Source organism: Leptodactylus fuscus, chromosome 5 (genome assembly GCF_031893055.1).
Source record: "Leptodactylus fuscus isolate aLepFus1 chromosome 5, aLepFus1.hap2, whole genome shotgun sequence".
Classification (NCBI taxonomy): domain Eukaryota; kingdom Metazoa; phylum Chordata; class Amphibia; order Anura; family Leptodactylidae; genus Leptodactylus; species Leptodactylus fuscus.
In genome coordinates, this window is record NC_134269.1 from 77,742,320 (window position 1) to 77,758,393 (window position 16,074).

Below are 16,074 nucleotides of genomic sequence, written 5' to 3' on the forward strand. Positions count from 1 at the left end.
CTACAGTTGTTTGAATAAGCCCTAAAGAGAATATTATGAAAATCCAGCCATCTTCATATGCAGACACGAGCGACTGGAAGCCATTAGGGGAGGACATTTGGTTGATTGTGTTCTTTGTCTCCAATATCCTATTGGTATTTTTGACATTGACATTCACCCACCCTTCACAATAAAGCTTTGAGTTGCTGGCCTTTGAGTTTCTGTCTCCAAGTAACTAGTCACATCATGCTGGTACAGTGAAACAGCACTTCATTGATTAGCTCAATGATTAATGCCGAGCAGTAGTAATGCTTATCTTTTCTCAGGCAGAAAGTTAAAGAGGAGTGGAGCTCGAAAATGTGATGTAGCTGCAAGCTACATGGAGTACAGCTAAATGTCAAAGTAAAGTTCACAAGGTGAAATATGCATAAATGTTACAAATGTCAACATGCAGAAAACCAAAGCATATATTATTCTTCACACTGAACACAGTAGGCATCTGCCCAATTGTGAACACACCGATTCCAGGGGAGTCCTTTTAGCATTCTCAATACCTTATGATATTGCTGCTTAGACACCCTGCAGTCATCTGTTCTATAACCAATGCAAATATTATACACGGCCAGGGCTATGATGAAGTGTCTTTGCCAATATTTATGCTTTTAGGACAGTATATAAATCAGATTACGCAGGCCTCTCCGGCTAAGACACAAAGGATAAATAGCACCCGAATCTCGTAGGCACTGGATATCAATATGAAATGCTTGGAATTGGTGGGTTTTAGCTTGAAGTAAGCCTGAAATAACCTATATTAATATCAGGTATTATACAAAAGCCCATAGCAAAGTACTATATAGTACAACAGAAATGTAAACTGAGACATGAAAAATGCAATGAGTATGTCTGGGGATAACGTCGTAGGTTTTTTAAAATTACTATTATACTCTAAGAACATAATTCCAAATGGATAATACAAATATTGGTAAAGGTGCATTTGTTAAATCTCTGTCTAGTATAACAAATCTTACCATAGAATCAACTTATATTGCTGTTATAGGGTGGGGCAGGGGCAGGGGCAGCGCCGCACCTCCCATGAGGCGACCTGAAGCGAGCGCTTCAGGCGGCGCTATGTCAGGGCCCCAGGGAGGGCGGCATTTTTGATTATCTAAGCCAGTCCAGGACAAGCTGTCCTGGACTGGCTTAGCACCAAGCGGTGGTTTGGGGAGGCCACTGGAGCAGCGCTGCTCCAGCAGCCTCCCCTCATGCTCAGGCAGAGAGCAGGTCTTCTCCGTGCCTGCTCTCTGCCTGCGAATGGTGCTAAGCCCCGCCCCTTCGCTCCGCCACACCCCCTTCACTCCGCCATGCCCCTTCACTCTGCCCCCTCCTCCTGGGGGGGGGGGCGGCTTTCTGTAGTTCGCCTCGGGCGGCGAAAGGGGTAGGTTCACCCTTGGGCAGGGGCAGTCTCTGAGTGGTCCTATTGATTCTGCTATGTGAATGGACTGCATTGTTGACTGAGCCTTGGTTCACATCTGCGTTGGTAATCCGTTCAGGGAGTCTGCATAGGGACCCCCCCCCCCGAACGAAATACCAAATGTAGATGGCAAGCGGTGTGCAATGAAAGCACATGGACCCCATAGACTATAATGGGGTCTGTGTGCTCGCCGCAAGATCTCCACACGAGTTATGGGGACAGAAAAGTATATTGTGAAGTACTTTGATTATCCGCATGATTTGTGCGGGCAATGCGCGAAGAGCACACGGACCCCATTATAGTCTATGGGATCTGTGTGCTTTCACTGCACACTGCTTACCATCTACATTTGGTATTCTGTTCGGGGGGGGGGGGGTGTCCCTATGCGGACTCCCCGAACAGATTACCAACGCAGATGTGAACGAAGCCTTAGATCAGAGGTAAAGGGGTACAGGTAGAAACAGATACCATGTCCTTCTTTCTTGATGGCAAAACCTTGCACCATTATGAGAGTTGTACGAAGAGACCCTTCCTTTTCTCTGGATTTTGTGTAATATGGAAGACACTCAAATGGGTTACTTGTTAAAAAAAACAAAAAGGAAGCAGCAAAGGTCCTAGAAAAACAGAACTCACCTGACCAGCCATATGCCATGTTACTGGCATCACCACTCAGCGTCTATGGATTACATAGCGAATAGTCTGTACTTTAATTCATTTGACCACATTTGCAGCATTAGTATGAAAGCTTACCTTATGCTTGTAACTAGGACATAGTTATGTAAAAAATATATACTCACACATATAGCAAGGTGCATCTATATATTATTTAGGCTCCATCTATTATGACATATTTGTGACTTATTCCTGTTGATTGATGACCCATAATAAGATATTGTTTTACCTAACAGGGAATAAAAGTGAAATGTCATACTAGTAACATATATGATAAATATACAGTACATAAGCATGAATTTCTGCAGTTAGATAATAAAGCTGAACAGACATGGCAGGAAACTTCATATGGCATCAGAAACAATTACTTCCAATGTGTCTCTAAAGCCAACAGTGATTTCTTCCATAAACTACAACAATGGAACCTGATACAGTACACAGTCTCAGATTGGACTAATTTGCCATCTAATGCTGTTACTCAGCCTGATATCTGTTACATTTCGGGATTCAGTAAGTGGGTAACAAGAGTTGAGTTGAGTGAGCTCAGCTGATGGTAGTACATTAATGCACTGAATCTTTACATGGTCAGAAAAGGAAAAATCTATTCATTTTTTTCTATCTCAAAAAAAAGGAAAGTGCATTTTTTTTTCTCTTGGTTTTGTTGCTTTTATTTCTTCATATATGGTTACGCCTGTATATTATGAGAAGATATATGAACAGATAATCAATAGATATATACAAGATAAGTTATAGATAGTTATGGTATCTATGATATAACATGTAGCAGATGCACTCAGTCCCTGATTCCACAGTGGACAGCAGGTTTCACTTCCCTATAGAATGCATAGGGGAAAGCAGTTTTTAGTAAATGAAAACTGATTCATTATTTCATTATTTTTTCTGCAATTAGGAATGGCAGAAGCAGCCAAATGTATTTATAGCTAAATTTCTATAGAGGGTACTGCCAACCCTCTGGTCAAGAAGCATATATGTCTCATTTTATAGTCTGGCACCCACTTATCTACTGATCTGGTTACAACTTGTCTACAAATTATTATGATGAATCCAAATTATTGGAGACTTTGTATTTATAGATTTTATTATCATTGAGGTCAATAGGCAGCAAACTAAAAAATTGACATCAGTATGCATTGCTGCCTATGTACCACAAGGGCATTTTTATGTCACTTTTCAGACTCGGATTATTTTTTACTGATGTGTTTTTTTTTTTTGTAAAGATTGAGAGTCCTCAGTAGTTGATACCTTTTTTAATGGCTAACAAAAAATGATGACAGATTGCAAGCTCTCGGGACTGCTAGGTCCCTTCATCAGGCTGGTATAACACAATATCTGAAGGCAAGCACATTTATACAGGAATAGAGTGTTTGATGCACAACTGATGAAAAGTAGAGATGAACGAGTAGTATTCGATCGAGTAGGTATTCGAACGAATACTACAGTATTCAAAATACTCGTACTTGATCGAATACTACTCCTGTTCGCAGTAAAGATTCGATTCAGAACCAGCGTTGATTGGCCGAATGCTATACAGTGTATAGCATTTGGCCAATCAATGCTGGTTCTGCAGCAGGCTCGTCTTTGCTAGTCGGGAGAGCTGGCAGCTTGCGGTTATGTGGAAGCTGACTTTTTCCCATAGGAATGCATTGACCAGCGTTGATTGGCCGAATGCTATACAGTGTACAGCATTCGGCCAATCAACACTGGTTCTGCCGCCGCCTCGTCACAGACCAGCCTCCAGCAGAACCACAAATCATTCGTGCAGGCAGTGCGCTGCAAGCACACGGACCCGTTATGGTCTATGGGGTCTGTGCGCTTTAACTGCACAGCGCTCCTCCTCAACACTCTCCTCCTGCTACTCGTGGACTTGGTGACTCTCCTTTAGTTGAGTAGTGGTTTCCCCTGAAACGAGCATTTTTTCCCATAGACTATAATGGGATTCGATATTCGATCGAGTAGTCGAATATTGAGGCTCTACTCGAAATGAATATCGAATCTCGAATATTTCACTGTTCGCTCATCTCTAATGGAAAGTAGTACAAACAAATAAACACATAAGTTAAAAAAAAAAATGTCAGTTCACAGGAAGGCTCTCTGAGTTTTATGATTCCTTTGATCAGTGACGTGGTGTCTAGTTGTTGTAAAGGGACATAAAACCATGTGACTGGTTTATCCCCCCTTGGAGTGTGTCAAAGGTCGTCATCAGTTTATATTCACACACATGTCTATCTTTTTTACTTTTGAAATTTCCTCTTAAAACCAGTATCTTCATGTCATTGATGATATTATGGTTTTGATTGCAGAAGTGTTTTGGCACAGGGAGGTCCATTCTTTGCTCTGTGATCATGTGGCGGTGTGAGTTCATCCTCATCCTAAGTGTCCGGCCTGTCTCCCCTGCATACAGACCCCCAGTGAGACCCTTGGTGGATTGTATTAAATACACCACATTAGATGTGCTGCAGGTGAAGGTACCTGGGATTTTGTAGTCCTGATGGAGTTGGGGATCTTTATTCTGTCCATGGATAGTATGTGTGGGCAGGTCTTGCACTTTTTCTGTCCACACGGAAATGTTCCTGTGTTAGTTGGAGGTTACAGTGAGCTGCTAATAACCATATTCTTGAGATTTGGTGGCTGTCTATAGCACAGGAGAGGGAGGTCTGGAAATATGGATTTTTAGACGGTCATCTTTTTGCAATAGTGGATGTAGTTTTTTTTTGTGTGACAAAGTTATCAAAATAATTTTGTCACCATTCTCTAGAGGGAGGGAACAAGAGATCACCAAAGATTTTTAGTGTATTGCTTAAGCCAAGTTGAAGTTGAGTTCACTTCACAAAAACACTGCCTTGATGTAGGGTCTTCTTAATTCTGTGAGCCAGTACACAGCAGCAGGTCTCAGGAAGCAGCAAGATGATTTTTGTTTGGGGCCGCTACAGCAATGTTAACAAGGAAGGACCAGGAAGAGAAGATATTGGTGTGTCTCAATGTCATCTGAGTGTATATGTTAAATCATCCTCCAGCTAAGTTTATGAACACATAGACTGGCTGACATGCTGTATGCGGTCTATCTGTATGTGAGTGTATAGTGAGTCAATCACTGCAGGGAGTGAGGAGGCTGGGGGCCATCTGTAGGACTCACCTGCTTTTCACTACAAGTTCCATAGGGGCAATCAGGAGGAAGGGTAGGAGAATTTTCTTTAGTGCAAGAAGGGATGCACCTACGCTGTGCCCTAAAAATTTTTTAAGTGACGCCCCTTTACCACAAGATCATGCCCCTTTTTGGAGCACTACCCAGTGCCTGCTTCCATCCACAGTGTTCTCTTCCCCCTAAAATAAATTATGCCACTGTATACATTAAATGGGTTATCCACCTTTCTAATACTGATGGCTGATCCTTAGGTAGCGTGCAGGTGTAATATTGGTGGCCACTTTTGTGTGGCATTCTGGAAAGCTGTAAAATAAAATTTAAAAAGCATTGAGGAATGAAAAAAATTAAAATTTAAAAAAGCATACTCACCTGTCCCTGTCACCAGTGTACATTAAGCCTCATGCCAACGCTTTGTTACTGGAAGTCCTGCACCTCTGGTTGCTGAGAAAAATTAGTGTCCTCAGCAGTCACTGGTAAGGAGCTGGTGATGTATGTGAGTGATGTTACGTCCCCCCCATTAACCCCTGATATCATTAATTGGACCCAGCAGTCATGTGAGACACAGGACTTCCAGCAATGAGGCACCAGTATGTGACTGAATGGACACTGATGGAAATAATGGGGTGCTAGGGATGAGTATCCTTTTTTTAATTTTACCTCTGCTGCTACATGGGTTGCTCCAATTCCTGGTCAACTCCATTGATATGCCCTCCAATGCCTCCTATTATTGGTCCCCATCACTGGTCTCTCATACAATATAATGACTCTATCACTAGTCCATCAAACAATATAATAGCCCTATCACTGGTCCCTCATATAATGGACCCATCACTAGTCCCCATACAGTATAGAGGACCAGTGAAGGAGCCACTGTATGGGGGACCAGTGAAGGAGCCACTATATGGATAGACCACTAAAGGGACTAAATGGTCCCTCCCTTGGTCCCCCATACAGTGGTATTAGCTGTTATGTACTGTGTGCCTGCAAGCTGTGTGGATGGAGTGCCGGTATTTACCTGTCTGCTTGTCAGTATTACTCTGTCCCTCTGCTTTGGGTGCACTTCTGTAACATTATGTGTGCTTGAACAGGAAGGGCCGGTAGGGACTGGGGAGCAGGATGTAGCTTGTGGCCTACAAGCCTGTGGCTTACTGCTGTACCAGTACCAGAAGTGGGTCAGGATTACACTTTTTCCCAGTTCTGTGATCTTCTTGCATTTTTAACAACTAGATCTGAAGAACTGCTGAGAACTTGCTGCATCCTACCCTTGCCTGCTTCCCTGTGTGTCAGTTTGAGCCTGAATATCATCCCCATTGAGTTTTGCAGACCTTAGCGTTCTTAAGTGATATTTTAAAGGTATCTTCATCATAAAAATTTCTGGTACAGGATAAGCCATAAATATCTGAAAGGTGTAGGTCCCACCTCTAAAGTCCATTATATGCTTGGGCCTTTCCATAATTGCCATGGATTTCAATTAAAACACCATGCAAAAACATTTTTATTGAAGTGTATGTAGAAAGTGGTGGTTGGGAACCAATAAATGGACCCCTTGGTCTCCTGATAGGTGAAGGCCATAGAGATGTTACCTAGATCCGTCCAACATTAAGAACCTTTCCCATAAATTTTCAGCTATTTATTTTTCTTGCTTTCATAACATTCACACATTGCATAACACTTTACAGACATTTTTAATACTCACTGTCCCTATTAGGGCTTAAAGTGTGGCTTATGTAGTATGGGAGTAAACCAGAGTACCAGGAGGAAAGCCATACAAAAACACTTCTAATCACTGTGCCTATATAACCCCATAGAGATATCACTTTAAACCTATATTTTGGTTACATTTTTGGTGAATAATTTATATGATCATTTATCAACAATTAGTAATATTTGATATTATTTGACACGAGTATATATACGTATGGACACGGCACATGTAGACTAATAGAATGGAGCCTGCAGTAAATAAAAATGTATCATATATATTAATGTGATTAAATATCCAGGAACTATCTGTCACAGTTAGTGGAAGGGTCAGCAACTCTTCAGTTTTACTAGATTTAGTCCTGTCACTTACTGGTAATCTATTTGCAGGTAGGGGAGTATATGGGTCACAGCAATCACAATATGATATCTTTTGTGCTGACCTTTCATATAGGACACGACCAATTCAATTAGTGCAAATCATTTTAGAATAGAAAATTTGCTTTATTGAATGGCTCAAATGCATGTTGACTGAAACATCAGATTCTTGCTGGATAATATATAATGAAAACTGTAACCAATATCTTAAACTGTTCTGTAATTGGGAAATGACCTGGAATTGTAGTTGGTGGAGTTAAAGGGATGGGGGTCAACCTAGATCATGATTAGAACAGCGCTATGGATAGTAGATGTCATTTTCCCAAAGACACCCTGTATTATCTCTATCCTCCTAATAAAAATATTATAAACTACAATAATGTGGATGAAAATGTGAGAAAGCGCAAATTGGGTTCAGGGTGGTACTGATGGCACATGGCCAGATGTGGTATAATATTAAGAAATCGATAAACTTTAATGTCAGTGGTCCATATCAATCAAACTAAAAAAAAATATTTTGAGTATATATGGATTAGAATAATAGAATAATTTAATATGACCAATTTCCTTTTCCATGATTTTCCATCAGTTTGGTCCCACCAAGCTCATGCACCACACCACAGCTAAAATTGATGCATGAAGAAACAAAGAGACCTCATACTAAATCCTTGTAAATGGCTTCATGTGGACGTCAAATCCTGGACCTGAATGCTGAACAGCAGGATATTTGCCGGCACTATAAATTTTAGGAGGAAATCCTCAGTAAAAGGTTGCAAATTTTGACTCACGACATGCATAAAAAATGTGACTTTTTAAATTTTTTTGCTGCTTTCACGGTTTATCAAAAAAGTGGGTGGAGTTAATTGGGAGGGGGAAGGGCCACCATCAGACCAGCAGAATTATTAAGTTGTAGTCCAGAAAGGTGGCAGAAATCTATGTCTATCAGGGGTACAATTTTTTATCTGATACACAGACAGCCCAAATATTCTCCAAGTTTAATAAAAAGGTCTCTTAAATTTTCTCAACATTACTCCATTGGTTTAAGACTGGCATATGAAAGTCTAGTCTTAATAAAGATAAGTAGAGGATGACTAAAGACGAAACATACTCTAGGTCATTTTGGTTATAGAGGTCTCTTGACAGGGATCCATTAAAATGGAGAATCAGGGTAGCCCACACATATGGCTATTGATGGTATCTGGATAATCCCAGTAGTCCAGTTATGGCCCAGATAGCACATTTCAGTAGCTTTCACTAAAGTTGTCAAATTGGAATTTTACATTATGTAATGAATGATGTTCTTTTTTACATTAAAACCTAAAACAGATTTAATAATAAATAAGCGGCCCATATCATAGGTCTTGTCATTGTGTATGTTGTTTGTCACTTCCATGAGATTGGTACTGGTGCAGTTATTTCACAAAGCATGCTGTGCCAGGTAATGAAAGGAAAGCATAATGTCAATAATGTTCTTAAGATGTATTTTCAATCCAGGCTTGTCAGAATATTATTTGCTTTCTTAATGGACATTATGGACATTTTGGTCTTTTATTTTTTGTCAGGAGAAGGCAATGAAATTGAATAGTGAAATTGAATTGTATAGATTGTGGTGGATGCAAACACAGTGCACTACACACACACACACTTACAAAATGGGGGTTTGCAATGGTAGTGTCATGTGCAATATTACGTTTACCCTTGTAAATATAAGAATAACTTAATTTATATTTCTCTGCAACTCTACCCAATTTTTAAAATCTCTAATATGTTATTCAGATTTGATATAAAATATATACGTATAATTATGCTCAGTATTGTAAGTACTATAATTCTATGTTGCATACAAGAGTCGAGATTACTATTTAATGCCATATTACATGATATACACTTGGAACCCATGCAACTTTGTGGTGCATCATTACAGGCACGTACATTATTGAATGCTTTAAGGCCGGGGCCCCACGTTGCGAAGATTAGTCAGAATCCCATCCACGCATTGCAGGAAAAAAATCTACAGTGGAAAAGCTGCTACTTGAAAAATGCTTGAGAATTATACCTATGGAAACACTAGCATTTTCCATATAGGTATAATAAGTGCAGAAAGTACGTAGAGGTAAATTCTGTGGATTTCCTGTGAAAATCTCTTTGGGAAAAAACAATATGCTTTACTGCAGCATTTTTTTTAAGCGATTCACTGTGTGGGGTCTTAGCCTAAAGGGGCTTTCCCATCTCCCTCTGTTTTTATCCTGTATTTTTCAAGAATCTGGTGGGAGGGCTTGACTGTTTGATGCATGGGACACTATAAAGTACCTCAGTAGATATAGATATTGCCTTTACAAGGAGATATTGTTTATTATGATTATTAGAAATCTAATATAAATGCAGATCATATATGTACAGTAAATGTATATTACATTACACTGGGTTGGAGAACACTTACATCCTAACAGGATAGGCACTGTTTGTGCAGTAAACTCAGAGTTATCTTTGGGTTTACATAGACAGTTAAAAGCACTGGCCGAGTCTTTATCTGCAAACTGCAATTAGCTTACCTGATTGCCTGGATAGAAGAGATAAACAGCTTTCAAAATAATACAGAGAGTATTTAGGAAAACTCTTGACATTTATATAAGCTAGCAGTATAGATAGGATTCTTGAGATGGGAATATACCTTTAAGTTAAGGAACCATGCTAAATGTATGTCTCAGTGTTTGCACTGGTACAGAAGTGTTGCCTGTGCCTGTACAGTTACTACCAGAGCCCTGGTGGTGATAAACAGTTGGACTATCACTTGAGTGTTTCTTGTGGGTTTCTTCTGGGTGCTCTGGTTTCTTCACACATTTTTTCAGGGGAACAGAATGGCCCGAACATAGATATGAAGCGAGCCTAAGAGTGCTGCATATATATTTTGATGCTATATAAGCAAGAGAAATAAATAAATTAACCCAATAGTGACTGTGGCAACTAAGGTATTTTACAGAGGGAAGGGGCTCCCTCTGTCAGCAAATTGACTCCCCTCAATGTTTTTTTGAGGTTTCAATGGGTTAGCATGGCAACCAAGGGCCTACAAAGGCCCTCATCTCTTTTATGTCTACGTACTGTAAAATATTAGGTGAACAATTAAGCAGTTGGTTCTTAAAGTTCACTGGGGGACAATATACAAATAAAAAATGCATATAATATATAGTGGTATATGTAAAGTTTTCTTGTATATATAAATTATTTTTATATTCTTTTATGTTTTTGTCAATAAAAACTGTTTCATTTTTTAACCATAAGAGAAAACATATTTGGAATTCCAAACCTCTCTACAATACATATAGAATAGTGTAATTGTTTTTTAATATTTACTGTATACAACTAACAATGATGGAATTTAGGCTTTCTTTGTTACCCCTCTTAGATAAGCAATTATAATTTTATATCTACCCAAAACAGTGAAAAAATTCAACACATTCAACAAAAACCAAGCCCCATATTTCTTTGCTGACAGGCAAAAAAACAATTATGGTTCTCTGAAATTCAGGAACACAAACATTATATGTCCCATAAAGTATACTACATGAAAAAGAAACAAGTCCTCATACAAAGAAGCAATTGCAATGTTTCTCAAGTTTTCTTATGTAAATTAATTCCATATGAATATTGATTTTAATTAATAAACACCATCTATGAAAAAAATCCAAATCCTATTATTCAAAATAAATACAGGTCAAGACATTTGTAATACAATGACCTCTCATCAGGGCCCGTTCACATGGAGTAAACGCACGTGTATTTTGGCAAAATACATGTGTAAAAAATACACATGTAAAAATAAGACTCCCATTGACTTCAGGGTTCATATTAAAGAGGACCTTTCATCAGATTGGGCACAGGCAGTTCCATATACTGCTGGAAAGCCGACAGTGCGCTGAATTCAGCGCACAATCGGCTTCCCGATCTGTTCCCCGGGTAAAACGCAATCGGTCCCGGTACCGTAGGGCTTTACAGTCAGAAGGGCGTTTCTGACAGTCAGTCAGGAACGTCTTTCTCCACAGCAGCGCCTATCGCGCTGCACAGTGTGAGCGGTACCGGGACCGATAGCGCTTTACCCGGGCACAGATCGGGAAAGCTGAATTCAGTGCACTGTCGGCTTTCCAGCAGTATATAGAACTGCCTGTGCCCAATCTGATGAAAGGTCCTCTTTAAAGACACTGACCCAATATGGTTGTGTTGAAATGAACTTGGATCCCTATAGAATGTATAAATGAGAGATTGTATATTTTATTGCCTTTCACAATTGTTACAGTCCTCATAGAGACATTTTACAGCCTGTATTTTGACTCCCTATGACAACCAACGCTATTACATTTATAAATGTATTTTTTAAAATTTACTCAACCACCTACCTCAGTTCATACGTACATTTCAGTGTTTTCATGTGTTAATATTTAATATACCATTTTATGAATTTATTGTACAGATTATGATAAATCTATTGCCATAAATTCATCACACCTGTAGAAACTGAAAAGTGTGTACGTACATTAAATGCAGTGGCTATCTAATGTACCAATTATATGACCATTTTTCAAACTCATTCTATATGTAATGTCAGGGAGGTAGGTGTAAAAATAGATCAGTTTCAATGCTATGGTTGGCTAAACACAGAGCAGTCACTACGGTTGCCTGGATCGTGGCCAGCACAATGCCTTTTTTCTCGAATTATAGTACAAGGAAAAGTAGTCATTATCCTGAAATTATTCTGCATGGCTAGCGAGTCTGACGATACAAAAGAAATGGCTTTTAACCACAGTCCACAAGGCTTCACCTTGAAATGCTGAAACCAAGTATTAATGATAGGTTGACCTGTATTATGAAATCATATACTAATTTAAGAGCTGATCTGGAAAATAATAAATGTAACGCTGATTACAAGAGACACATTAATTGATCAATGCTCTCGCAGCCCGAGGGCACATGAAGCCCAAGACAAGGCGCAATTTATCTTTACTTTCCTTCTTAGATATCAATCTCAGCTCCGTGTTCTCGCTTTGGTCAGGTCACATGACCAGCAAAATGTTGGAAAATACTTTTCTTAGTGACTTTTCTCATAAGCATTTATACATGTCTAATGTTCTTGTATCTGCACATTGCAGTCTATAGTCTTCTTCACAGGAATGATGGAGTGTCTGGGTCCTAAATGACCACACACTTTTTAGTGATGGTCTAACAGCCCATATCTATTTCTTGGGTTGCCAAAATAACTTTGCTATGATTTAATGCATATGTATGGAAATGTAAAATAGATATTTATTTTAATAGAAATGTTTGTGTTTGTATTTAGTTTTTTTTTAAGGGAAATGTTTGCAAAAAAATGCAAACCCCCCCAAATTTATAATTCTTTATTTTAATATGAGCAAACTGACACTAAAATAAAGTATTATAAATTTAGCTTTCTATTTTGTTTAGGTCATTTTGGTTTGTATTTTGTGTAGTCTTGGATTACAGGGCTGCGATGGTGACGGTTTTTCCCCTTTATAGTTACGTTACAACCTTTTCAAAGATACATATTTCTGTACTTTATAGTTTTCTTTATTTTGCAGTTTTCCACTTGTACCTGAAGACACTGGCAGAGCTGATCTGGTTTTGCTAAGACACAACATGATTTTCATGTCCGGAGTGCCTGACTTTCAGGTCTGAAAAGAGGAGATGGCATTGCTGCACTACTGTTTGTAGTCTGGAACGGAGAGTTCCTGTGCAACTGCCATGATAAAAAAAACACCTGATATTGGGTGATCTTTGCTACTGTACACCTGCAGGTTTTCCTCTGGGCCTCCGTAACTTTCACCCATCACACTACAATAATTGACATGTGCAGGTTTAAAATCTTATCCATATGCTGTGGCTAAAACCTACAATGCAAAGCGACTTCTGCTTGGGACTTAAGTTGCATCATATGGATGAGATTTAAAGGGGCTCTATCATTGGGAAAAGTCATTTTTAGCTAAACACATACTTGCATAGCCTTTAGAAAGGCTATTCCGCATGTACCTTTTGTATGTAAATCCCCTTAGTAGTTTTTGAATAAGTCAGTTTTTATTCATATGCTAATTAGCCTTCTCCTTGCACTCCGGCAGTGTCTGTGTCTATGTCTGCTATGAGAGCAGAGAGATGAGTCATCAGCACAGCAGCCTCTTTGCTCTCAAACACATAGAGCAATAAACCTCATCTGCATACCTTAGGAGACGCACGGACCCCATAGTCTATAATGGGATACGCATGATTTACGTTTGGTTTCTGCCCAAAAAGAGTGAAAAATGTGGAGAGAAAAGAACTGCTTACAGCGCTTTTCTCTCCACACAGTACAAATGCAGATGTTAGCTGAGTCTAAGGGAGCCTTCACACGGAGTTACGCTGCGCTCATTCTGATCATAAAAACACATTCAGAATGAGCGCGTAAAAAGCAGCTCCCATTGACTTGAATGGGAGCCGGCATACGTGCACTCCCCATTGAAATCAATGAGAGGCTTTTTTCCCTATTGATTTCAATGTATTACGCATGTATGCCGGCTCCCATTCAAGTCAATGGGAGCTGCTTTTTACGCGCTCATTCTGAACATGTTTTTATGATCAGAATAAGTGCAGCGTAACTCCGTGTGAAGGCTCCCTTACTTTGTGATAGAAATGTGTGACAGTTAAAGTGGATGTTAAGGAGTTAAACCCTTAAGGACATTGTCCTTTTTTCATTTTAATGTTGACATATCAGGGCTTGTTTTTTGTACAATGAGTTGTACTTTTCTAGTACTCCATTTTGGGAAACATTTAGCTTATTGATTAGATATGATTCTTGCTTAGTGAACAGCACAAAAAGTCAGTATCACCAACTTCACCAAAGCCATAACTTTTTTTATTTTTCCATCATCGTATTGTTTACTTTAACTAAAATCTTTATCCGCTGTGTTTCTGCAAAAGCCCAAAACTCTATGTCTCCACAATGTAAGGCGGTAAAAAACACAGCTAAAACACATTGCATATTTTCTGCAGCATTCTTTATTGTATTTTTGCAGTGTTTTTCTCTTTAGTTTTTCCTCCCTTATTAAATCTATAGCAAAAACATCTGCAGCAGCTAATATTGCCATGCTGTGTAATGTGTAGATGAGCAATATGTAGATTAGATTAACCAAAATCTTATTCACTTTGCTGTTACTGTAAAACAACAATTTTTTCTGCAGCAGCCAAAAACTCTGCGTTTCCGCAATGTGGGACCGTAGCCTAAGGCCAGGGGGCCCTATGTTGCAAAAATGAAGCATTTTAAATTACCTGCAAAGTGGAAGGGATTCTTGCTAATCCCATTCACATTGCAGTAAAAAAATCTGCAGAGGAAAAGCTGCATTTTCAAAAACCCCTGTGCTTTGGCAAAACACAGTATGTCAATTATACCTGCGGAAATGGAGCTGAAAGTCTTCCGAGATAAACTCTGCAGACTTTCTGTGAAAAATGCTGCGGAAAAAAAGCAATGCATTTCTGCCGCAGTCTTTTCCTCATTCCCTGTTCTGAATGGAGTGGTGGTAAAGCAACATGTGCACTGCTAAATTCAGTTTAATGGGAGTGCTAGAGATAGCTGAAGTACAGCACTTTTATTATTCTCTTTCTGAAATGCTACATTCTATCGCACATCCCTCCATGCCTCCCTCTCTGCTATGATTGGCATGTACACTACCCTACCCTACCCTACTTGCCCTATCAATCATTGCTGCTATGAGTGTAACCATGACACCCTAATTGCAACAAACAGCTCATTAATAGAGATGAGCGAACACTGTTCGGATCAGCCGATCCGAACAGCACACACCCATAGAAATGAATGGAAGCACCTGTGACGCCGGCCGCCAGCAAAGTCAGCGTCACAGGTGCTTCCATTCATTTCTATGGGTGCGTGCTCTTCGGATCGGCTGATCCGAACAGTGTTCGCTCATCTCTACTCATTAACATATCAGGAAAAAATAATATCTCAATAGCCAAAGCAATGTTCGGGAAGCAGGAAAAATACTTTTATTTAATTGAATCCTTGCCTATCTGACGGTGCCTATAATTCAATAGGGTCTGATCTGGTGACTGTCATGTATAGGGAAAAACACTACAAAAAAGCATTTTGGTTTGTGGTGTTTTGTGGTCAGTGGCAATATTGTTTAAAATGCAACATGTTCTGTGTATGCAGTAGTTTTTCTCTAGCATTTTCCCCATGTAGCACATGTTTTAAATGTTTCAATATAAAAAAAAATAAAAACATCGTAAAAGATGCAATGAAAAAACTTGAAATGTACAAAAGTGTTTAAAAATGCTAAAATTTTTTTTTTGTTTGGTTGTGATCAGTATAATGCCTACCACCTAAACGCGATAAAACAAATGAGCTAATAGTGAAATGGAATTATTAGCAATTGATTCTTGTATGAATATACTTTATTGGGGCTCTCGGATTCAAATCAGATTGTAATTTAGAAAAGCTTCTAGAACTCACACCTATGCTGCAAAATTTGACATTTCAATCACTATAAGACACAATATCTCTGTATTTAATAAAATGGGCCGAAGACAGCTTGAACCTTGCCTTTCCAGCCAGGGCATTTTGTCACGCCCACTTAAACTACTTATGGAAAGCTAGGTAATGGACTAAGAGTGCTCGGAAAACTATTTTAGCATACAAAATATATCTTAAATGGGCAGG